The 25,815-nt window shown below is 41.9% G+C and overlaps 1 long non-coding RNA gene across 1 annotated transcript in view; it reads left to right on the top strand.

The window, feature by feature from the left end:
* Positions 1–534: 534 nt before the first annotated feature.
* Positions 535–25,815, top strand: part of LOC134729889 (uncharacterized) — a 30,559-nt gene continuing 5,278 nt past the window's right edge. The window contains exons 1-3 of the long non-coding RNA XR_010111416.1: positions 535–659; positions 3,647–14,032; positions 25,470–25,643. This is a non-coding gene — a long non-coding RNA (uncharacterized LOC134729889). The remainder of the gene's footprint in view (positions 660–3,646; positions 14,033–25,469; positions 25,644–25,815) is intronic.

Below are 25,815 nucleotides of genomic sequence, written 5' to 3' on the forward strand. Positions count from 1 at the left end.
TAAAGCATACTTTCTATGGCCAGAGTAGGTGGGTGATAGGTGAGGGTGCAGGAGGGGCAGCAGCAGCATGCCTTCCATCCTTGAGCCACTTGTTTCTATTATAACAATCAATTTTCTCTCACCTTAATTTGGGATCCTCTTTGGTTAGGTGGTGGTGGTTGTTGTTGTTATATTCTTTAGATATGTTCACACTCCAAGCATGTGAACATTGTCTTAATGACACTTTGTAAACAATGCCACCATTTAAAAATTTAAAGATTTTCCTCCAGATTAGCCTAAAATGCAGATATGGTTTTATTCCTTATAATTTTACAGTGGCTTACTTCCCTGCTTCTGGAAGACTTCTTGGTTGCCCCACACCCAGATTAGGCACTCTTTCCCATTTAAACAGGAGTATTCAGTGTGTTTCCCTATCTCTGTTCCTGTTTCTCTTCCACTACTGTATGTTGGGAGTGGGTGGGACAGATAATTTGTCTTTAAAATTCACAGGTCTCCAAGAGAAGTTGAATCAAGATCTGGCGTTGATCATGAGATCCTGGACATAATGTCAATGCAATCATTGGACAAGTCTTTTGGGATATCTTGGGGAAGAGGATGAGTATATTTTTCCCAGCAGCCAGGAAGGAAATGAATATTTATGATCCAGTGTGCAGATCATGGTAGATTGGATTATTGTTTTCAATTCTTCACTCTCTCCCTGTGTTTGGATTTCGCAGCCACATACTTTGTTATATGACTTTGCGGTATCTCCTGTTAGAATAGATGGAGTCCATTTCTCTCCTGGCATTGGGTTTGGGTGTGTGAGTTTTGGGTGGATAGAACATACGCCACATCTGAGCAGATGTTTTGAGAGCCCTTGCATGGTTCAGCCATTGCTCTTTTATCTCCACCATGAGACTGAGGTATAGGCTGCTCCTTCAGCCTGTGCCCTGGAAGAATGAAGACACATGGTGCAGACATGTAACATGAGTGAGAAATGAACACTTATTATTGTAAGCCACTGAGATTTGGGTGTAATTCGTTACCATAGAATAACCTTGTGAAAGATGACTACTATGTTGTGTAAATAAACACACAAACCAAAACAACAACAAGAACAACCAAAATAAATTTCAGGATAATGTCTTGAGTTTTTAAAAGTGTGACAATGATATGTCTTGCTATGAATTTCTTTAGGTTTATCCTGTTAAGAGTTTGCTCAGCCTTTTTAACCTGTAGGTTTTAATCTTTTGCCAGATTTGGGTTATTTTCAGCCATTATTTCTTTAGGTGTTTTTTCAGCCCTACCCTACTTCTGAGATTCTATTGACACAATGTTGGATCTTTTTTTGTAGTCCCACAGGTCTCTGAGGCACTGATCATTTATTTTTTCAGCCTATTTTCTCTGTGTTGTTCACGTTGTGTAATTTATTGTTCTGTCTTCCAGTTCACTGATTCTTTCCTTTGGAACCCTTCATTCTGCTATTGAACCCATCCATTGAGGGGTTTTTTTTTTTTTCCTGGTATTGTATATTTTAGTTCTAAAATTCCCACTTGGCTCTCTATAGCTTCCGTTTCTTTGATGAGAATTGTTTGTTTGTTTCAAGCATGTTTGTAATTGCTCATGGAAGTGTCGGTAGGATAGCTGCTTTAAAAAATCTTTGCCAGATATTTCTAACATCTCTGTCATCTTGGTGTTGGTATCTACTGATTATCTATTTCCACTCAAGTAGAGATTTTCCTGGTTCTTGGTATGTCTAGTGACTTTCAACTGAAACCTGAACCTTTTGGATATTATGAGACTCTGGATCTTCTGTTTTAGCTGGCCCTTTTTGACACACTTTGACGGGGAAGGGCACCTAGTTGGGGGCACACCATTACTGCCAGGTGAGGGCAGAAGTCTAGGTTTTCCACTTGGCCCTCATTAACACCTGGAGTTGGGGAGGGTCTCCTTATTACTGTTGGGTGGAGGTGTAGAGTTAGGGTTCCCCAGTAGGCCTCCTCTGATACCCAGTAGGCCTCCACTAATTACATATATGTATACACATACACACACACACACACACACACACACACACACACACATCTTATCTTAATCCCAAATATGATAGTACAGGATAACATTAAGGTTGTTTGACCTAAGGGCAGGATTTAGTAAGTAAGTGAAAGAAATCTCAGAAGCATTCCCGCAACTGGGGTTAATTAGCATCCAGGATGAAGTTGTTTTACCCTTCACAGGGGTGGAAGTCCAGACTTCCCATATGGTCTCCACTGACATGGGGACATGATAAGGTGGGAAGGTCTCACTGCCTCCCACCAGGGATGCTTCCTACGTGGCCTTCTCTGACATCACCCTGGACAGAGTGTGCTTCCTTTACAGCTTGGCAGATGTTAGAGGTCTAGGCTCTCCACTCAGCATTTGCTGGCATGAATGGGGGTGGGCCCTGCAGTATTTTCTGTGGTGTTTGGCTGGAGTAGACAGTTGTCTGAAAGCTTTCTGTCTTGCTAGGCTGCCTCTGTCCTGGTTCCTTGGCTAGAGAGAGGAGTTCTTTTTTGGAGATTTTTTTTTTTTTTTTGGTCTGAATTCAGCATTTCCAGGTAGCTGGCTTCTTCAGCTCCACGTCAGGGATCTATGAAGCAAAGAGGAAACCCAGGGAACTCACCACCATGGCATTCCTTAGGTCCCAAGGTCTCTAGCTGGTCTGCCTTCGCTTCATCTTTTAGAGTGTTATATTTGTTTTATATATAATGTCCAGTGTTTCTAGTTGCATTCTGTGGGAGGCATAGGGAGAAGTATGTCTATCTTCCCAGAAGCAGAAGTCTCCAATACAATGTGATTTTATTTATGTAAATTTTAAAAGTTGTATGTATTGTCACAGATATACATACTTTTAATCAATGTATGCATATATAAACTGGAAGGATATATAGTTAATTCACCATGGTGTTTATAACTGATCTTCCCTGATCACTACCACCCAATCTCTGTTTCCTCACACTTCTTTAGTTTTTTCTTATGGCATCTAGTATTGTCTGCCCTCATGTTGTGTGTTTATTTGTTTATTGTCTTTTTCCTCATACTAGAATGAAAACTCCAAGAGGGCAGGAACATTATCCATCCTGCTCACTGTTGCATCCTTAACACTTAGAATATGTAGTAAGCACTCAATAAGCATGTACTGAGTGAATAAATTAATGAAATAGTGAATAAGAAAGGAGATAAAATGTATCAGTACTTTCTCTGTAATTAAAAACAAAACATTTTGAAAAGACTGAGAATATCACCTCTTTCTCCAATGAGAAGGCACTTGGAAATGCAAGGGAGTATGAGAAACACAGTTATGGGCAGAATATGGACTCTTATTTTATAAGTCAATTAATCACAAATACTGCTATTTTAAGGAACCAATTACTTGTAACACAACTCACAACTGATCAAGACACACCAGTGGGAATGAGTACAGCTGGAAAGAAGCTCTCTATTGTTTTAATTCCTACTTTATTATTATTGTTTTTTAAAATTTTTTAAACAACTTTTAGGTTCAGAGGTACGTGTGCAGCTTTGTTATATAGGTAAACTCATGTCATAGGGGTTTGTCGTAGAGATTATTTTATCACCCAGGTACTAAGCCTAGTACTCAATAGTTATTTTTTCTGATCCTCTCCAGATGCTGGCAAGGTTGCAGAGCAAAGGGAACGCTTATACACTGTTGATGGAAGTGTAAATTAGTTCAACCATTGTGGAAAGCAGTGTGGTGATTCCTCAAAGAGCTAAAAACAGAACTACTATTTGACCCAGCAATCCCATTACCAGGTATATACGCAAAGGAACATAAAGACATATGCACCTGAATGTTTACTGTTACTATTCACAATACCAAAGACATGGAATCAACCTAAATGCTCATCAATGACAGATTGGGTAAAGAAAATGTGGTACAGATGCACCATGGAATACTATGCAGCTGTAAAAAAGAATGAGATCATGTCTTTTGCAGAAAAATGGATGGAACTGGAGGCCATTTTCCCTAGCAAACAGCTACAGGAACAGAAAACCAAATATCACATGTTCTCACATACAAGTAGCAGCCACATAATGAGAACTCATGAACACAAAAAGGGGAACAACAGACCCTGGGGCATTCCTTCTTTTCTAGATAAGTTTTTCTTTTGGGATTTGAGCCTCTTTGATTTGAAATTTAGCATAGGCCCAGAAGAAGATTCTGTCCTCTGAGTTTAATTTTTCCTAATCTCCTGGAGAGGCAGCATTGGCTACTAGCTAAGAGTACAGCCCCTGGGGCCAATGCTATGGAGTGAATATGTCTCCCAAGATTTGTGTGTTGGAAACTTAATCCCCAGCACAACAGTGTTGGGTAGTGAGGCCTTTGGGGAGGTGTTTAGATCCTAAGGGCTTCGCCCTCATAAATGGATTAATGCCACTATAAAAAGGGCTTGTGGGAGTGGATTTTCTCTCTCTTGCCCTTCTGCCTTCCACCATGTGAGGACACAAAAAGAAGTTCCACACCGGATGCTGGCATCTTGATCTTGGACTCCCCAGGCTTCAGAACTGTGAGAAATAAATTTCTGTTCTTTATTAATTACTCAGTCTCTGATATTCTGTCATAGCAGCACAGAACAGACTAAGGAAGCCAGTCTGTCAGTGTTCAAGTTCTGGCTTGACCATTTGCTCACTAGGCAAGGGAACTAATCTGTAAGCCTCATTTTTCCCATCTATAAAATGGGAATAATAATAGCATCTACCTCTAAGGGTGGCTGTAGATTGAATTACTACTTATAAAATGCTTAGAATGGTGTCTGAAACACAGTAAGAGCTCAATTAAAATTGTCTGTTGCCAGCCTCTTGTTAATAGCTTATAAGATTGAAATTATTAATTATTAACTATTAACATGCAAGAGTGCCAGGTAAAATGCAGGTTGAACAAAACTAAAGCCAGGCACTTTTGTGGTTGGCCACAATAGGCAAGATGCTAATGACTATGGTCACCAACTGCCCAGAACCAACCCCTGCCAATGCCAGGAAGACCTTACAGAGAAGAGCCTAAGCCAAAAGAGGTGCCCACGTTCGCCTGGAGATTGGCAAAGGGAAGACTCATTAAAAAAGACAAGCAAAGACTGCAGGGAGGGGCTTCACCATCTGGCTGTCCTTTCCAGCCCTTGTTGTTTTCTCACACACTGTCCTGCCTTGAGAGCAGGATTTCCTTCCTTTCCCTCTGACCTCAGAGGCACCCCACTCTAAGTGGGTCTATTTCATCTCTCTGTGCCCTCATCCTGCAGGGATCCTTGAGATGCTGTGTCAGGCTGAACTCTAGTGTTTGCAAAGCTAATGATCACTTGGAGCAGCCAGGGCTTCTCTGGGGCAGGCCCGAAGGAAAGCTCAGGAGGGGGCCCCTGCTTTAACCTTGGCTCTAAGTCTGACTTCCTCTTTTCCTGTTTGGATGCCCTTTATTTCTTTCTCTTGCCTGATTACTCTGACTAGGACTTCCAATACCATGTTGAATAGGAGTGGTGAGAGGGAAGATTTACTTTACCAAATATCAGCTGGAAGTTAAACTCTTGAGGTTTAACTCACCTGGAAGGTGAGGTCACGAACAAGGAGTCAAGGCAGCCCTAGGCACTCCCCACAGAGCCAGTAATGGGGACACAGCCAGGGAGCAGGGACACAGGGAGGAGACATCAGATGCACTTTGAGGTTGAAATAGCTATTGCCTTTTTCCCAATTCACGTTACAGGGGCAACCTGAAACATATCAAAGACACAGCTTCCTTGTGCACCTTGGGCATCTCTTTTAAGAAGAAAGGAGAAGGAGGAGAAAGGGGCATTTATGGAGCATCTGCTCCTTTTGGGTTCAGCATAAAGAACTCTTCTTACACAGGCTAATTTAAGCCCTCCCAGGATGGAGGTATTGTCATCCTCATTTTACTAATTAGGATTCCCCTTTAACCACATTCAATAGCTATTTTAAAATTTGAGGCAGGGAGTGGTGGCTCATGCCTGGAATGTCTGCACTTTGGGAGGCCAAGGTGGGAGGATGGCTTGAATCCAGGAGTTCAAGACCAGCTTGGGCAACATGATGAGACCCCATCTCCACCACCAAAAAACAAATAGACAAAAACCCCCCAAAAAAAGGAAGAAAGAAAGAAAGAAAGAAAAGAAAGAAAAATAAAAAGAAATTAACCAGGCATGGTGGCATGAGCCTGTAATTCCTGCTACTCTGGAGGCTGAGTTGGGAAGATCACTTGAGCCTGAGAGGTCAAGGTTGCAGTGAGTCATGATCCCGCCACTGCACTCCAGCCTGGGTGACAGAGCAAGACCCTGTCTCCAAAAAAAAAAAAAAAAAAAAAAAGGTTGAAACTGAGTTTTGTTGAGCCATATTAAGTATAGATGCTTCAAGAAAATCCCTAAAGATCAGAAAACTTCAGGTGCATTGTGATCTTGTGATAATATACAACTGGATTCTTTCCTTGGGAGAATGGGATATGTTAGAATTGCTTAACTATGGTTGGGGTGTGGAGAGGAGGAGGAGGTAGTTGGGAGAGAGAGGGCAAAAGAGTGCAAGCATGAGCAGCCAGGAGGAAGAAAGAGCTTTTACTTTGAAGGCAACTGATAAGATGGTCGTTGAAACATGTTTGAGCATCAGAAGTGTGGCCCTGGCTGACTGCCACTTTATACTGGGCACTCTGCATGCCTTATTTTCTTTAACTTTCACAACAGCCATAGGCAAGGAACCTGGGTCATCCCAGAGGTCAATAAGTGTGCCAAAAGCTACATGGCCAATAACTGGAAAGGTAGGATTTGAGTCCTAGACTTAGTGATTCCAAAAGTTTCCACTGGGCCTTCTCAAATTCATGCCAAATCACAAGCAAAATCTCTCCAATCCTCCACCTCTAAACTTTCTTTTTTTTTCTTGATTTAATGGAAAATCTTATGCCTCTGAGACTCCAATATTCCTGCAGCTTTTTCCAGGAGGTATGTCAGGGAGAGGAAAGGGGGTTGTGCTTTTATTCCCATCCCTCTTGGATCAAAGCAACTGAAGATGGAGCCAATGTCCACCTTGCAGTTTCCAGGCTGCTGTCTCCTCCTTTCCTAAAATCTCTGAGCTTTGCAACTCTTGGCATCTGCATCCCTCCACGATGTACAGACACATCTTGGTTTATTGCATTTTGCTTTATTGAATTTTGCAGATACTGTGTTTTTTTACAAATTGAAGGTTTGTGGCAACCTTGCATTGAGCAAGTCTATTGGTGTCATATTTCCAATATCATGTGCTCTGTCACATTTTGGTATTTCTCACAATATTTCAAACTTTTCATTATTATTATTATATCTGTTATCATCATCTGTAATCAGTGATTTTTGATGTTACTATTGTAATTATTTTAGGCTGCCACGAACTGCACCCATATGAGAAAGCAAACTGAATTGATAAATGTTGTGTGTGTGCTAACAGCTCCACTGACCTGTGGTTCCCCAGTCTCTCTCCCTCTCCTCAGCCCTCCCTATTCCTTGAGATGCAAGCAATGTTGAAATTAGGCCAATTAATAACCCCACAGTGGCCTGTAAGTGAAAGGAAGACTTGCATCCCTCTCACTTTGAATCAAAAGTTAGAAATGATTAAGCTTAGTGAGGAGGGCATGTAAAAAAACTGAGATAGGCTGAAAGCTAGGCCTCTTGTGCCAAACAGTTAGCCAAGGTGTAAATGCAAAGGAAAAGTTCTTGAAGGAAATTAAAAATGCTACTCCAGTGAACACATGAATGATAAGAAAGTGAAGCAGCCTTATTGCTGAAATGGAGGAAGTTTTAGTGGTCTGGATGAAAGATCAAACCAGCCATAACATTCCCTTAAACCAAAGCCTAATCCAGAGCAAGGCCCTAACTTGCTTCAATTCTATGAAGGCTAAGAGGGGTAAGGAAGCTGCAGGAGAAAAGTTGGAAGCTAGCACAGGTTGGTTCATGAGGTTTAAGGACAGAAGCCATCTCTATAACATTAAAGTGCAAGGTGAAGCAGCAAATGCTGATGTAGGAGCTGTAGCAAGTTATCCAGAAAAGTTAGCTAAGATCATTGATGAAGGTGGCTGCACTAAACAACAGATTTTTTTTTATTATTATACGTTAAGTTCTAGGGTACATGTGCACAATGTGCAGGTTTGTTACATATGTATACATGTGCCATGTTGGTGTGCTGCACCCATTAACTCGTCATTTACATTAGGTATATCTCCTAATGCTATCTCTCCCCCTACCCCACAACAGGCCCCAGTGTGTGATGTTCACCTTCCTGTGACCAAGTGTTCTCATTGTTCAATTCCCACCTATGGGTGAGAACATGTGGTGTTTGGTTTTTTGTCCCTGTGATAGTTTGCTGAGAATGATGGTTTCCAGCTTCATCCATGTCCCTACAAAGGACATGAACTCATCCTTTTTTATGGCTACATAGTATTCTGTGGTGTATATGTGCCACATTTTCTTAATGCAGTCTATCATTGTTGGACATTTGGGTTGGTTCCAAGTCTTTGCTGTTGTGAATAGTGCTGCAATAAACATACGTGTGCATGTGTCTTTATAGCAGCATGATTTATAATCCTTTGGGTATATACCCAGTAATGGGATGGCTGGGTCAAATGGTATTTCTAGTTCTAGATTCTTGAGGAATTGCCACACTGTCTTCCACAATGGTTGAACTAGTTTACAGTCCCACCAACAGTGTAAAAGTGTTCCTATTTCTCCACATCTTCTCCAGCATCTGTTGTTTCCTGACTTTTTAATGCTCGCCATTCTAACTGGTGTGAGATGGTATCTCATTGTGGTTTTGATTTGCATTTCTCTGATGGCCAGTGATGATGAGCATTTTTTCATGTGTCTGTTGGCTGCATAAATGTCTTCTTTTGAGAAGTGTCTGTTCATATCCTTCACCCACTTTTTGAAGGGGTTGTTAAATGTAGATGAAACAGCCTTCTATTTGAAGAAGATGTCATCTAGGACTTTCATAGCTAGAGAGGAGAAGTCAACGCAGTGCTTCAAAGCTTTAAAACACAGGCTGACTCTCTCATTAGGGGCTAGTGCAGCCTGTGACTCTCAGTTGAAGCCAATGCTCATTTACCATTCCAAAAATCCTAGGGCCCTTCAGAATTATGCTAACTCTATTCCATGCTCTAGAAATGAAACAAGGCCTGGATGACAGCACATCTGTTTACAACATGGTTTACTGAATATGTGAAACCCATTGTTGAGACCTATTGCTCAGAAAAAAAAGATTCCTTTCAAATACTGACAATGTACCTGGTCACTCAAGAGCTCTGATAGAGATGTACAAAGTGATTAAGTTGTTTTATGCCTGCTAACACAACATCCATTTTGCAGCCCATGGATCAAGGAGTAATTTTGACTTTCAAGTCTCAATAGTTAAGGAATATATTTCATAAGGCTATAGTGGCCATAGATAGTAATTCCCTTGAATGATCTGGGCAAAGTAAATTGAAAACCTTTTGGAAAGTATTCACCATTCTAGATGCCATTAAGAACATTTGTGGTTCATGGGAAGAGGTCAAAAGATCAACATTAATAGGAGTTTGGAAGAAGTTGATTCTAGCCCTCACGAATGACTTGGAAGGGTTCAAGACTTCAGTGGAGGAAGTAGCTGCAGACGTAGTAGAAATAGCAAGAGAACTAGAATTAGAAGTGGAGCCTGAAGATGTGACTGGATTGCTGCAATCTCGTGACAAATTTTAAATGAATGAGGAGTTGCTTCTTATGGATGAACAAAGAAGTGGTTTCTTGAGCTGGAATTTCCTTCTGGTGAAGATGCTGTGAACACTGTTGAAATAACAACAGTTTAGAATGTTACACAAACTTAGTTGGGAAAGCAGCAGCAGGGTTGGAGAAGATTGACTCCAATTTTGAAAGAAGTTCTATGGTGAGTAAAAGGCTGTCAAAGAGCATTACATGCTACTGAGAAACCTTTTGTGAAAGGAAGAGTCAATCGATGTGGCAAACTTCACTGGTGTCTTATTTTAAGAAATTGCCACAGCCACCCCAGCCTTCACAACCACCACTGTGATCAGTCAGCAGCCATCAACATCAAGGCAAGACCCTTCACCAGCAAAAACCCTATGACTAGCTGAAGGCACAGATGATCGTTAGTGTTTCTTAGCAATAAAGTATTTTTACATTAATGTTTGCACATTGTTGTTTTTAGATATATTGCTACTGCACACTTAATAGTCTATAGTAAAATGTGAATACAACTTTTATATGCACTGGGAAATGAAAACATTTGTGTGACTCACTTTATTGTGATATTCACCTTATTGGAGTGGTCTGGAATAGAACCAGCAATGTCTCCAAGGTATGTCTGTAATTTTTGTGCGTCCTGTTCTCCAACCAACTACTTTCCTCTTCTGGCACGACTCAACATTTTTCAACACTGAAGGACAAATTTAAGATATATTGTTCCTACTGCTGTCCTTCCACCAGCCACATCCCTATTGCTTGTTTCCTCCCACTTCTCCTTGGCCATCCCAGATTCCATAGCCCAGCATTACTGTCACACATCTTTAGCTGCCATGCCTGTCTCCCACCATGGAACTCATCTGGCAAAACCCTTACCCTGGTTCCATCCAACCTCCACTCACTCCTTGCTTGGCAGCTTGGAGGAGGCTGGAGAATCTGCTGGATTGTGCTCACTTGCCCACTTGAGATTCACAACCACTGACTTCAAATGGGGCCCTACATGTGTCCCTGAAACTTTCCATGTTCCCTTGTCCCTGCACTCTCACAGTGCATACATGATGCATGTCTTTCCTCACACCTCCACCACCTCCTCCTCATTTCTCACTCCTCTGAAGTCCAAGCTTCCTACTGCACTGAGAAGATAGAAGCAATTGGAGAAGAGGAGGGCTATTTCCCCACCACTTCTTCAAACTTCTTTTCTTTTTCTTTTTCTTTTTTTTTTTTTTGAGATGGAGTCTTGCTCTGTCACCAGGCTGGAGTGCAGTGGTACCATCTCAGCTTATTGCAAGCTCCGCCTCCCGGGTTCATGCCATTCTCCTGCCTCAGCCTCCAGAGCAGCTGGGACTACAGGTATGTGCCACCACGCCCGGGTAATTTTTTATATTTTAGTAGAGACAGGGTTTCACCATGTTGGCCAGGATGGTCTTGATCGCCTGACCTTGTGATCCGCCTACCTTGGCCTCCCAAAGTGCTGGGATTACAGGCTTGAGGCACCGTGCCCGGCCTTCAAACTTATTTTCATTGGTCCCATAAACTCTACCATCCCTCCTGTTTCTGTAGTTGAATTCAATGCTGTTATCTGAAGCCAGCGCCTCACTTTTCTACAGAGTCTGCATTCTCTCACCTATAAACATGCTGTAATTGCTCCCACTCAAACACGAAACAAAATGAACAATAACACATTTCTGCGTTGTCCCCACATCCCTTTCAACACCTGCTCCATTGATTTACTCTGTATTAGACCTTTCTTGAAAGAGTTGCCTGCACTCTCTGTCTCCAGACTCTTGCCACCTTTCTTTCTGAACCACTTAAGTCAGGGGTTCACCCCACAATTACACTAAGACGACTCTTTTCCAGATCACCAGTGACCTCCATCTTGCCACATCCACTGATTGGTTCTCAGTGTTCATCTTGCTCAAACTCTCATCAGCATGTGACAGTTTGCCACTCCCTCCTCTTGCCTTCTGGGTGTTCTTTCTCACCTCTCCCCACTGGCCGCTCCTTTCGCAGTCTCCTTTGCTGCCAACACTCATTCCCCAACCTCTGTAAAGTGCCCTGAGGATCACTGCTGAAGCCTTTCCCCATACTCACTCCCTAGACGAACTCATTCAGTCTCACGGCTTCAGAGACCACTGAAGGGCTGACAACTCCCAGCTATACATCTCCAGCTCAGAGTTCGTCACCAAACTCCAGCCGTGTCTATGTAACTGCTGAGTTCACATCTCCACTTGAATGTTTTATCAGTCAGCTCAAGTTGCCATAACAAAAAAACCACGACTGGATGAACAACAGAAACTTATTTTCTCACAGTTCTGGAGGCTGGAAGTCTGCAATCAGGTTTTAGGCAGTCTTGCTTTCTCCTGAGGCCTCTTTTTCTGACTTGCTCATGGCCACTTCCATGTGTCTGCGTGGCCTTTTCTTTCATATTGGATTAGGACCCCACCCTCATGACCAATTTTTTTTTTTTTTGAGGCAGACTTTAGCTCTGTCGCCCTGGCTGGACTGCAGTGGCATGATATAATGACAACTTACTGCAACCTTGAACTCCTGGGCTCAAGCGATCCTCCTGCCTTAGTCTCCTGAGTAGTGAGGACTACAGGTGCATGCCACCACACCCAGTTACATTTTAAATTTTTTTTGTAGAAATAGAGTCTCTTTATGTTGCCCAGGCTGGTCTTAAACTCCTGATATAAAGCAATCCTCCTGCCTTGGTCTCCCAAAGTGCTGGGATTATAGGCATGAGCCACTGTACTTGGCCTTAATTTAATCTTAATTACCTTGATAAGGCCGTATCTCCAAATACAGTCACATTGGGAGCTAGGACCTCAACATAAAAATTTGGTGAGGGCACAATTCCATCTGAAACGGATGTCCAGTGGGCACCTTGTCTTCTTGGTGAATGGCAGTTCCATCCTTCTAGGTGCTCAGGCTGAAATCCTAGACTCCCCTCTTTCTCGCTTGCTGCACATTTCAATCCACCAGCAAATCCTGTTGTCTCTGCTTTAAAAATGTACGTGGATTCTAACTGCTTCTTTCTGCTTTCACTGCCATCACCCTGATCCAAACCATCATCGTTTTAAAACTGTATTAAGAAAATGGCCTCTTGCACTGTCTCCTGTTTCTGCCTTTGGCCTTTAAAATCTTTTATCAATGTGCCAGTAAGAGTAATCCTTCTAAAACAGAAGTCGGGCCATGTCACTTTCTGTTCAACCCCCTGCCACAGGAGATCCCATCTCATTCTTTTAGTGACCAGAAAAGCCCTGTGGGACACTTCTCTGATTGCCTAGTATTTTGCGGCTTGCTCCCACTACTCAGCCACACTACTCTCCTTGCAGTACCTTGAGGCACGTTCTTACCTCAGGGCCTTTGCATTTGCTGTTCCCTCCAGCTGAAATGCTCTTGCACTGGATATTATGTGTTGTGTTTCCATCATCTTTGTCAGATATCTGCTCAAATATGACATTTTCAGCCAGGCGTGGTGGCTCATGCCTGTAATCCGAGCACTTTGGGAGGCCGAGGTGGGTGGATCACCTGAGGTCAGGAGTTTGAGACCAGCCTGGACGTGGCAAAACCCCGTCTCTACTAAAAATACAAAAATTAGCCAGGCATGGTGGCAGGCACCTGCGATCCCAGCTACTCGGGAGGCTAAGGCAGAAGAATCATTTGAATCCGGGAGGCAGAAGTTGCAGTGAGCTGAGATCATGCCACTGTACGCCAGCCTGGGCAACAGAGCGAGACTCCATCTCAAAAAAAAAAAAATGACATTTTCAGAGAGGTGCTCTTTGACTATCTTACAAAAAATAGTGCTCCCACTCTTGCTGTGCAAACTCAATTTCCTGTATCCTACTCTATGTATTTTCGAAGCAGTCATCGCCATATGGTATACTCTCTCTAGATTATTTTCTTGGGCATTTGCCTATTGTCACCTTTTCTTCTCACTAGCATGTGGCTCCATGAGGGCAAATACTTAATCTGTTATGTTCACTGGGGCATCTCCAGAACTTGCCTGAAACCCAGTAGGTGTTCAATAAGTTCTGGAGGGATGAATGAATGACTCCTCTCACTGTAAGGGAGTTTGGGATATGTAGTCTATCTGGGCACATTTCTATCTGTTCTCTTTGCAGGGGAGAAAGGGATGAGGATGTTGGATAAGCAGCTCAGCATGTTCCCCAACATGTAAGGGAATCAGTTCGAGTTCTACACTCTCCTTCTTGGTACACATCCTCAGAATGCAGGAAGTGCCTGTGCTTGTTGTGAGTCTTTGTGGACAGAGGCAGGATCATGCTGGCTAGAATCTAGTGGACAAGGTAAGGAAACATAAGCATTGAAGAGGGGTAAGCATTTGTTGTATGAGGTTATGGGAGGTCCTGTCTCAAGAAAGAGGGTCGCACAGACCCCTGGGAAGACTGGGCTCTGTGCACTGGAGCTGGTGGGTAGAGATATGGGGATCATAGGCCTGATTTCCGGAGTGTGGCATGGAATTGTGCTGGGTGTGTATCTTAGTCTATTTTGTGCTGCTATAACAGAATAGCTGAGATTAGGTAATTTATAATGAACAGAAATTTATTTTTTATGGTCCTGGAGTCTAAGTCCAGAATCAAGGTTTGGCATCTTGTGAGGCCTTCTTGCTGCATCATTACATGGCAGAAGGTGAGAGGGAAAGAGGTAAAGTGCACACAAGAGAGAGAAGAACAAATGTGTTCCTCTATAGTGAACCCATTCCCATGATAATTAACATACTTCCACAATCATGGCATTAATTCATTCATGAAGTCAGAGTCATCATGGCCTAATTACCTCTCCAGAGACCCATCTCTTAGTACTGTTACAATGGCAATTAAATTTCAACATGAGTTTTGGAGGGAACATTCAAACCATAGCAGCGTGCCATTCTTCATGTTCACCTCTGAGCATACTCCCGCCCTTGCTGTTTCTGTCCTTGAGGCTTTGCCTTTCATCCCCAAGCCTGGCCTCAGCCCATACTCTATTGTACCAATGCCAAAAATTGAGGTTTAAAGTCTCACTGAGTAATTCTTAACCAAAGATATATTGTAAACCAATAGTCACTGAATTCTACTTGCTCACCTGTGGATATTAGTTGGGTATGTAAGTTAGTGTTTGCTGCTTAAAATAGCAACTGTTTATGAGCTCACAATTCTGTGGGTTTGCAATTTGGACTGGGATCAGTGGGGTGGTTCTTCTGCTCTCAGTTGGGCTCACACATTCAACTGCAGCCAACTTCTGTTTTGGCTCAGGCTGGCTGGTCTAGGGCTAGGATGGCTTATCTCTACTTTGTGTGGTCCCTCATAGTTGGCAGGCTAGCACAGGCTTGCTTACATGGCAGCCCCACAGGGCTCTGAGGGAGCAAATAAGAGCATGCATGGCTTATTGAGGCCTAAGCTCAGATCCCAAACTCCATCACATCTATTACATTCTGTTGGTCAAAGCAAGTCGTCACAAGGGCTAGTGTATGAACCACACAACTATGAATGAGAAAGGAGAGAGATATTTCTTCATCCAGGGGCCTGTTTTTTATAGGCCCTCAGTCTGCTCCTCTCATTCCCAGCAGTAGTGGGTTCCATGGAGACCTCTGTCTTCTGCCCTTGGACTAGACAGCTGTGTCTGTGAGCTCTGTGACCATTTTTTTCAGACAGGCTTCATAGAAGCTCTCAGAGACATGTTTTTGCTTAAGAGCCTTTTGATTTTCTTGGTCAGTTATCATAGCTGGAGCTTTTTGGCAAGGCTTCAGCCATTCATGTGTAATCCTGTGCACTGATTAATGGAGGTGGTTTCACTTTTATTGTCCCTCTGTGGTAGCCTGTCTCCCCAGTGGCTGGGACAGAAGCTGCTCACAGGTCTGTGGCTATTGATGGGCAGAGCCAGAGACCTGCTGTGCTCATTCCGGGACATGGTGGGGATGGAGGTATGGGTCACATCCTGCTCTATGACCTTGGCCAACAGTTTTAACTTTTCCTAACCGCCTCCCAAAGTGTCATTTCCCTCATATTTATAAATCATATGATAAGACTCCCTTTTGCTATCGTCAGTTTGTCCTGCTACTGGACCATCAGCATACAAACATGCTATCATTGTTCCTATCGTAAAATGTTGATCTTCTCTTGACTCCATGTCTCTTTTCCAACTACTCTTCAGCGATGAACTCTTTAAAAATATAACTATACTCACTATCCCAATATGTAGGCTTCCATTTCCCCTTAAAGCCTCTCTGATCAGGACTCTTCCTCACCTCCTCTGAAACTGCTCTTGGCAAGGTCAGTTGCTAAGGCCAGTGGTGATTCTCTGTCCCTATCTGATTCTGCACAGGTGGTCATTTTCTCCTTGAGAAACTTTCCGCTCACTTGGCCCTCTCCTCCCTTCTTGCTGGCTGGTTCATCCTCATTTCCCTGACCACTGAATATTGGAGGGCCCCAAGGTTCAGGCTCCAGGCCTTTCCTCTTATGTATGTCTCCTTGGTGATCTCATCCTGCCTCATGGGTTTAAACACCAGCTGTATGCCAATGACTCTCATAATTATGTCTCCAATTTAGACCCTTTCTGGTCGTCAGACTCACAAAACCAACGGATTGTTCAACATCTCCGATTGGATGGATGTGTAACTGGCATCTGAGTTTAGCATGTTCAAGTCTGAATCCCGGTGTGCCCCCAACCTGCTCCTCTCACTGTTGCCCCCATGTTGGTTAAAGGCAAAGTCATCTTGCAAGTTCTTGCCTGCAATCCTCTCTCTCTCTCTCTCTCTCTGTGTACACACACACACACACACACACACACACACACACACACAACTTTTTTCTTACACAAAAGTTGGCATACTATTTGCATTGTTCTGTATCTTGCTTTTCTCACTTAACAATATATTCAGGAGGTCACTTCAGTTCAGTGAGATCTTCCTCATTCTTTTTACAGCTGCATTAGTATTTCATTATATAAATGTACTATAATGTATTCAACCAACCAGAGTAATACTTTAATACTTGATGAACATTTGAGTTGTTTCCAGTCTTTTGATATTACAAATAAGGCTGCAATTAATGTCCTTGTATATATGTTGTTTTGTACTTTGGAAGGATGTCTTCGGGGCAGGTTCCCGGAATTGTGATTGGAGGAAGCTGTCAAAGGAATCTGAGCAGTTGCACAAGGTTTGTGTCCCAATGCAGCTGCAAGGGAGGGCATATTCTCCAATGCTCAGTTTAGATATGGTGAGAAAGCATAAGGAGAAGGAAGAATCTCCCAGAGCACAGGGCCAAGAGCCTAAAAACAATACTCAGGGAGCACCCCCACCCCACCCCCTGCCACCACCCAGGGAGCAGATCTGGACCTAATCATGAAACAGTTCCCATCTCTAGGGTGGGAAAGCCTTGCAATAGCTGCTCATCAGGATTTCCAAATTGCTAGAGTAGTGCCTGTTCTGTTTTTATTTTTCCCTTTTGGAATTGGCCTCTTGGCTCTGTTGAGTTCAACTATATCTTTATTGATTTTTCTATCTGCTGTATCTGTCAATGTGTAATAGAGGGGTATTGAAGTCTCCAACTATAATGGATTCATCTATTTTTCCTTGCAGTTCTATCAGTTTCTGCCAGGTGTATTTTGATGCTCTGTTGTTAGTTGTATACACGTTAAGAACTGTTATGGCTGCTTAGAGGATTGACCCCCTTATTATTATGTAACGGTCCTCTTTATTCTTGATAATTTTCATTGCTTTGAAGTCTGCTATGTCTGAAATTAATATAACTACTCCAGCTTTTTTTAAAATTTTCAATTTTGTGGGTACATAGTAGGTATATATATTTATAGGGTACATGAGATATTTTGATACAGGCATATCATGTGTAATAATCACATAAGGGTAAATGTATCCAGCACCTCAAGCATTTATTCTGTCTTTGTGTTACAAACAATCCAATTACGTTCTTTTAGTTATTTAAAAATGTACAATACATTATTGTTGACTATAGTCACCCTGTTGTGCTATCAGATAGTAGCTTATTCTTTCTATTTAATTATATTTTGTACCCATTAACCATCCCCTCTCCTATCTCTCCCACTATCCTTCCCAGCCTCTGGTAACCGTCATTCTACTTTCTGTCTCTATGAATTGGATTGTTTTAATTTTTAGCTCCCACAAATAAGTGAGAACATGTGAAGTTTGTCTTTCTGTGCCTGGCCTACTTAACATAATGACCTCCAGTTCTATCCATGTTGTTACAAATGACAGGGTCTCCTTCTTTTGTTATGGCCGAATAGTACTCCATTATGTATAAGTACCACATCTTCCTTATCCATTTGTCTGTTGATGGACACTTAGGTTGCTTCCAAATCTCAGCTATTGTGAATAGTGCTGCAATAAATGGGAATGCAAATATCTCTTTGATACACTGATTTCTTCGTATTTTGGGTATATACCTAGCAGGGGGATTGCTGGATTACATGATAGTTCTATTTTTAGTTTTTTGGGGAACCTCCAAACAGTTCTCCATAGTGGTTGTACTAATTTACATTCCCATCATCAGTGTGTGATGGTTCCCTTTTCTTCACATGCTCACCAGCATTCATGATTGCCTATCTTTTGCATAAAAGCCATTTTAGCTGTGATGAGATGATATCTTATTATAATTTTGATTTGCATTTCTCTAATGATCAGTGATACTGAGCACCTTTTCATATACCTATTTGCTATTTGTATGTCTTCCTTAGAAATGTCTGTTCAGATCGTTTGGCCATTTTTAATTGGATTATTAGATTTTTTCCTATAAAGTTGTTTGAGCTCCTCATATATTCTGGCTATTAATCCCTTGTCAAATGGATAGTTTGTATATATTTTCTCCTATTCTGTGGGTTGTCTTTTCACTTTGTTGACTGTTTGCTTCATTCTGCAGATGCTTTTTAACTTGACGTGATCCCATTTGTCCATTTTTTACTTTGCTTGCCTGTGCTTGTGGAGTATTACTTAAGAAATCTTTGTCCAGCCTAATGTCTTGGAGAGTTTCCCCAATGTTTCCTTTCTACACTTTCATAGTTTGAGGATACACACACACACACACACACACACACACACATATATACATATTATTTTATTTTATTTTTGAGATGGTCTCTCATTCTGTCACCCAGGATGGAGTGCAGTGGCACGATCTTGGCTCATTGCAACCTCTGCCTCCCAGGTTCAAGCGATTCTGCTGCCTCAGCTTTCCAAGTAGCTGGGATTACGGATGCTTGCCACCACGCCCAGCTAGTTTTTGTATTTTTAGTAGAGACAGGGTTTCACCATGTTTCCCAAGCTGGTCTCAAACTCCTGACCTCAAGTGATCTGCCTGCCTTGGCCTCCCAAAGTACTGGAATTACAGGCATGAGACATCATGCCCAGCCTGAGGTCTTAGATTTAAGTCTTCAATCTATTTTAATTTTATTTTTGTATATGGTGAGAGATAGGGGTCTAGTTTTATTCTTCAGCATACGGATATCCAGTTTTCCCAGCACTATTTATTGAAGAGACTTTTTTTCCCCAATGTATGTTCTTGGCACTTTTGTAAAAAATGAGTTCACTGCAGATGTAGATTTGTTGCTGGCTGGTTCATCCTCATTTCCCTGACCACTGAATATTGGAGGGCCCTAAGATTCAGGCTCCAGGCCTTTCCTCTTTCTCATGTATGTCTCCTTGGTGATCTCATCCTGCCTGTTGGTTCCACTGGTCTATGTGTCTGTTTTTATGTCAGTACCATGCTGTACTATATACTGTGTAGTATAATTTGAAGTCAAGTAATGTGATTCTTCAGTTTTGTCGTTTTTGCTCAATATAGCTTGGCTATTCTGGATCTTTTGTGGTTACATATAATTTTAGCATTTTTTTTCTAATTTTAATTTAAAAAAAAATTTTGTATAGGTGTGGTCTCACCATCTTGCCCTGGCTGGTCTGAAACTCTTGGGCTCAGACAGTCCACCTACCTTGGCTTCCTAAAGTACTGGGATTATAGGCATGAGCCACCTTGCCCAGCCTGTTTTTTCTATCTCTGTGAAAAATGTCATTGGTATTTTGATAGGGATTACGTTGAATCTACAGACTGCTTTGGGCAATATGAACATTTTCACAATATTGATTCTTTTAGTTCATGAACGTGAAATATCTTTCCATTTTTTGGTGTCTTCCTCAATTTCTTTCATCAGTGTTTTATAGTTTTCATTGTAGAGGTCATTCACTTCTTTCGTTAAGTTAATTCCTAGGTATTTAATTTTATTTGTAGCTATTATAAGTGGGATTACTTTCTTGATTTCTTTTTCAGATTATCTGCTGTTGGCATATAGAAATGCTACTGATTTTTGTATGTTGATTGATTTTGTATCCTGCAACTTTACTGAATTTATCAGTTCTAATAGTTTTTTGGTGGATTCTTTATGTTTTTCCAAATATAAGATCATACCACCTATGAACAATGATAATTTGACTTCTTCCTTTCCTTTTTTTTTTTGAGACAGAGTCTTGCTCTGTCACCCAGGCTGGAGTGCAGTGGCATGATCTTGGCTCACTGCATTCAAGCGATTCTCCAGCCTTAGCCACCCAAGTAGCTGGTATTTCAGGCTTCCACCACCACGCCCAGCTAATTTTTGTATTTTTAGTAGAGATGGGTTTTCACCATGTTGGCCAGGCTGGTCTCAAACTCCTGACCTCAAGTGATCTGCCTGCCTCAGCCTCCCAAAGTGCTGGGATTACAGTTGTGAGCCACCATGCCCGGCCTTCCTTTCCAATTTGGATGCCCTTTCTTTCTCTTGTCTAATTGCTCTAGCTAGGATTTCCAGAACTATGTTGAATAACAGTGGTGAAAGTGGACATTCTTGTTGTGTTCCAGATCTTAGAGGAAAGGCTTTCCATTTTTCCCCATTTGGTATGATACTAGCTGTGGATCTGTCATATATAACTTTTATTTGTTGAGGTATGTTCCTTCTATGCCCAGTTTTTTGAGAGATTTTATCATGAAGGAATATTGAATTTTATAAAGTGCTTTTTCAGCATCAATTGAAACAATCATATGGGGTTTCCTTTATTCTGTTGATATAATGTATTGCATTAATTTATTTGCATATCTTGTACCATCCTTGCCTATTTGGTCATGATGAATGATCAGTGATGAATTTAATGTGTTGTTGAATTCAGTTTGCTAGTATTTTGTTGAAGATTTTTGCATCCTTGTTCATTGGGGATATTAGCTTGTAGTTTTCTTTTTTTGATGTGTCTTTTTCTGGTTTGGTATCGGGGTAATACTGGCTTCATAGAATGAGTTTGTAAGTATTCCCTCCTTCTCTATTTTTCAGAATGGTTTGAGTAGAATTGGTATTAGTTTTCTTTAAATATTTGATAAACTTCAGTAGGGAAGCCATTGGGTCCCTGGCTTTCCCTGGCTGGGAGACTTTTCAAATTTCTTCTTAATTTCTTCATTGATCCACTGGTCATTCAAGAGAATATTGTTTAATTTTCATGTGTTTGTATAGTTTCCAAAATAACTCTTGTTATTATTTCTAGTTTTATTCCATTGTGGTCTGGGAAGATTCTTTTTTTTTTTTAATTTTAAAGGCTTGTTTTGTGGTCTAGTGTATGGTCTATCCTTGAGAATAATTTAGGTACTGAGGAGAAGAATGAGCATTCTGCACCCATTGGAGGAAATGTTCTGTAAATATGCATTAGGTCCATTTGGTCTATAGTGCAGATGAAGTCCAGTGTTTCCTTGGTGATTTTCTGTCTGATGATCTGTACAGTGCTGAAAGTGGGGTGTTGAAGTCTCCAGCTATTTTTGTATTGAGGTGTATCTCTCTCTTTAGCTTTAATATTTGCTGTATATATCTGGGCGCTCCAGTGTTGGGTTCATATATGTTTACAATTGTTATATCCTCTTGCTGAATTGACCCCTTTATTATTATATAATAACCTTCCTTGTCTCTTTTTATAGCTTTTGTCTTGAAATCTTTTTTTTTTTTTTTTTAGATGAGGTCTTGCTCTGTCACCCAGACTGGAGTGCAGTGGTGCCCTCTTGGCTCACTGCAACCTCTGCCTCCTGGGTTCAAGTGATTCTCCTGCCTCAGCCTCCCAAGTAGCTGTGACTACAGGAATGTGCCATCATGCCTGGCTAATTTTTGTATTTTTAGTAGAGATGGGGTTTTGCCATGCTGGCGAGGCTGGTCTCAAACTCCTGACCTCAGGTGATCCACCCACCTTGGCCACCCAAAATGCTTGGGATCACAGTCATGATCCACTGTGCCTGGCCAGTTTTTCTCTTGAAATCTATGTTGTCTGATATAAGTGTAGCTACTCCTGCTGTCTTTTCGTTTCCATTGGTGTGGAGTATCTTTTTCCATCCCTTTATTTTCAGTGTATGTGAGTCTTTATAGGTGAAATGTGTTTCTTGTAAGCAATAGATCTTGTTTTTTTCTTTTTTTTTAATTCATTCAGCCACTCTCTCTTTTGATTGGAGAGTTTAGTCCATTTACATTCAATGTGATTATTGGTAGGTAAGGACTTACTCCTGCCATTTTGTTACTTGTTTTCTGGTTGTTTTGTGGTCTTCTTTTCCTTCTTTCCTTGATTCTGTCTTCCTTTAAGTGAAGGTGACTTTCTCTGGTGATATGTTTAATTTCTTGCTTTTGTATATGTGGTATGTTTTTTGATTTGATACCATGAGGCTTGCAAATAATATCTTATAACCTATTATTTTAACCTGATGACAACTTAACACTGATTTCATAAACAAGGAAACAAACTAACAAACAAGCAAAGAGAAAACTAATAAAAACTCAGCAGTTTTATCTTCATCCCCCTACTTTTTAAACTTTTGTTGTTTCTATTTATATCTTATTGTGCTGTCTAGGTCTTGAAAAGTCATTGTAGTTATTATTTTTGATTGGCTCATTGTTTAGTCTTTCTACTCAAGATATAAGTAGTTTACCCATCACAATTACAGTGTTATAATATTCTTTTCTTTTCTGTTTTTTGAGATGGAGTCTTGCTCTGTTGCCCAGGCTGGAGTGTAGTGGCATGATCTTGGCTCACTGCAACTTGCATCTCCCAGATTCAAGCAATTCTCCTGCCTCAGCCTCCCAAGTAGCTGGGACTACAGGCACATGCCACCACATCTGGCTAATTTTATATTTTTAGTAGAGTTGGGGTTTTGCCATGTTGGCCAGGTTGGTCTCAAACTCCTGACCTCAAGTGATTCACCTGCCTTGGCCTCCCAAAGTGCTAGGATTACAGGTGTGAGCCACCACACCCGGCCTATTCTGTGCTTTTCTATGTAGTTACTACTCTCAGTGAGTTTTGTACCTTCAGCTGATTTCTTATTGCTTATTAACATTCTTTTCTTTCAGATTGAAGAACTCCCTTTAGCATTTCTTGTAGAACAGGTCTGGTGTTGATGAAATCCCTCAGTTTTTGTTTGTCTGGGAAATTATTTCTCCTTTTTGTTTGAAGGATACTTTCACTGGATACACTATTTTGGGAGAAAAGTTTTTTCCATCCACACTTTAAATATGTCATGTCACTCTCTTCTGGCCTGTAAGATTTCCACTGAGAAGTCTGCTGCCAGATGTATTGGAGCTCCATTGTATGGTTTTGTTTTGTTTTGTTTTGTTTTTTTGGAGATGGAGTCTTGCTCTGTCACCCAGGCTGGAGTGCAGTGGTGCAATCTTGGCTCACTGCAAGCTTCACCTCCTGGGTTCACGCCATTCTCCTGCCTCAGCCTCCTGAGTAGCTGGGACTACAGTCGCCCACCACCACGCCCGGCTAATTTTTTGTATTTTTAGTAGAGATGGTTAGTGTTAGCCAGGATGGTCTCGATCTCCTGACTTTGTGATCCACCTGCCTCAGCCTCCCAAAGTGCTGGGATTACAGGTATGAGCCACTGCGCCTAGCCTTGTTTTTTTTTGAGATGCAGTTTCACTCTGTCACCCAGGCTGGAGTGAGGTGGCATGATCTCGGCTCACAGCAACCTCCGCCCCTAGGGTTCAAGTGATTCTCCTGTCTCAGCCTCCCGAGTAGCTGGGATTACGGGTGCCCACCACCACTGCCAGCTAATTTTTGTGTTTTTAGTGGAGATGGGGTTTCACCATGTTGGCCAGGCTGGTCTAGAACTCCTGACCTCAAGTGATCCACCTGCCTCAGCCTCCCAAAGTGCTGGGATTACAGGCGTGAGCCGCAGTGCCCAGCCTCCATTGTATGTTATTTCTTTTTTATGTATTGCTGCTTTTAGAATCCTTTCTTTCTCCTTGACCTTTTGGAGTTTGATTATTAAATGTCTTGAGGTAGTCTTATTTGGATTAAATCTGCTTGGTGTTCTGTAACATTCTTGTGCTTGAATATTGGTATCTTTCTCTAGGTTTGGGAAGTTCTCTGTTATTATCCCCTTGAATAAACTTTCTATCCCTATCTCTCCCTCTCTACTGCCTCTTTAAGGCCAATAAATCTTAGATTTGCCTTTTGGAGGCTATTTTCTAGATCTTCTAAGCATGCTTCATTCTTTTTTATTATTTTTTACTTTGTCTCCTGTAACTGTGCATTTTTAAATAGCCTGTCTTCAAGCTCATTAATTCTTTCTTCTGCTTGATCAATTCTGCTGTTAAGAGACTCTGATAGGCTGGGTACTGTGGCTCATATCTGTAATCCCAGCACTTTGGGAAGCCAAGGCAGGTAGATCACTTGAATTTATGAGTTCCAGACCAGCCTGGGCAACATGGTGAAATCCTGTCTCTACCAAAAATACAAAAAATTAACCAAGCATAGTGGTGTGTGCCTGTGGTCCCAACTATTCAGGAGGCTGAAGTGGGAGGGTCACTTGATCCCAGGAGGTAAAGGTTGCAGTGAGCCAAGATTGCACCACTGCATTCCAACCTGGGTGACAGAATGAGACCCCATCTCAAAAAAAAAAAAAAAAGAGAGACTCTGATATATTATTCTTCAGTATGTTCCTTGCCCTTTTTAACTCTAGAATTTCTGCTTGATTCTTTTTAATTATTTCAATTTCTTTGTTAACTTTATCTGATAGGATTTTGAATTCCTTTCCTGTGCTATTTTGAATTTCATTGAGTTTACTCAAAAATTCTAAATTCTCTGTCTGAAAGGTCACATATTTCTGTCTCTTCTTGATTGGTCACTGGTGCCTTATTTAGCTCAATTGGCGAAGTAATGTTTTCTTGGATGGTCTTGATGCTTGTGGGGTTTGTTGATATCTGGGCATTGAAGAGTTGGGTATTTATTGTAGTCTTCGAAATCTAGGCTTGTTTGTACTCATCCTTCTTCAGAAGACTTTCCAGGTATTCAGAGGGACTTGGGCATTGTGGTCTAAATTTTTGGTCATAGCAGCCATATCTGTATGAGGGGGCACCCCAAGCCCAGTAATGCTGTGGCTTTTGCAGACTTGTAGAGGTACTGCCTTGGTGTTCTTAGATAAGATCTGGAAAGATTCACTGGATTACCAGGCAGAGACTCTTGTTCTCTTCCATTACTTTCTCCCAAACAAATGGAGTCTCTCTCTGCTGAGCTGCCTGGAGCTGGGGGTGGGGTGACATATGCACCCCTATGATTACAACTACTGGGACTATGCTGGTCAGGCCTGAAGCCAGCTTAGCACTGGGTCTCAATCAAGGCCCTCAGTAACCTCTGCCTGGCTGCCACCTATGTTTGTGCAAGGCCCTAAGGGCTCTACCATTAGCAGGTGGCAAAGCCAGCCAGGCTTGCGTTCTTCTCTGCAGGGCAGCACATTCCCCCTGTTCCCAGGTGGGTCCAGAGATGTCGCCTGGGAGCCAGGGCCTGGAGTTCTATGTTACTGTGGCTGAGCTTGCACCCAAGCTACAAGATGACATCCCACTCTTCCCTCACCTTTCTACAAGTAGAGGAGTCTCTTCTCATGGCCACCATTGTCCCAGGTGAGTACTGCCTGGCTACCCCTGATATTCACTCAAGACCCAAAGGCTCTTCAGTCAGCTTGTAGTGAATGCTTCTAGACCTAGGACTCTCCCTTCAGGGCAGTGGGCTCCCCTCTGGCCCAGAGCAGGTCCAGAAATATCATCCAAAAGCCAAGGCCTGAAATCAGGAACC

The sequence above is a fragment of the Pan paniscus genome, chromosome 2, assembly GCF_029289425.2.
Source record: "Pan paniscus chromosome 2, NHGRI_mPanPan1-v2.0_pri, whole genome shotgun sequence".
Lineage (NCBI taxonomy): Eukaryota > Metazoa > Chordata > Mammalia > Primates > Hominidae > Pan > Pan paniscus.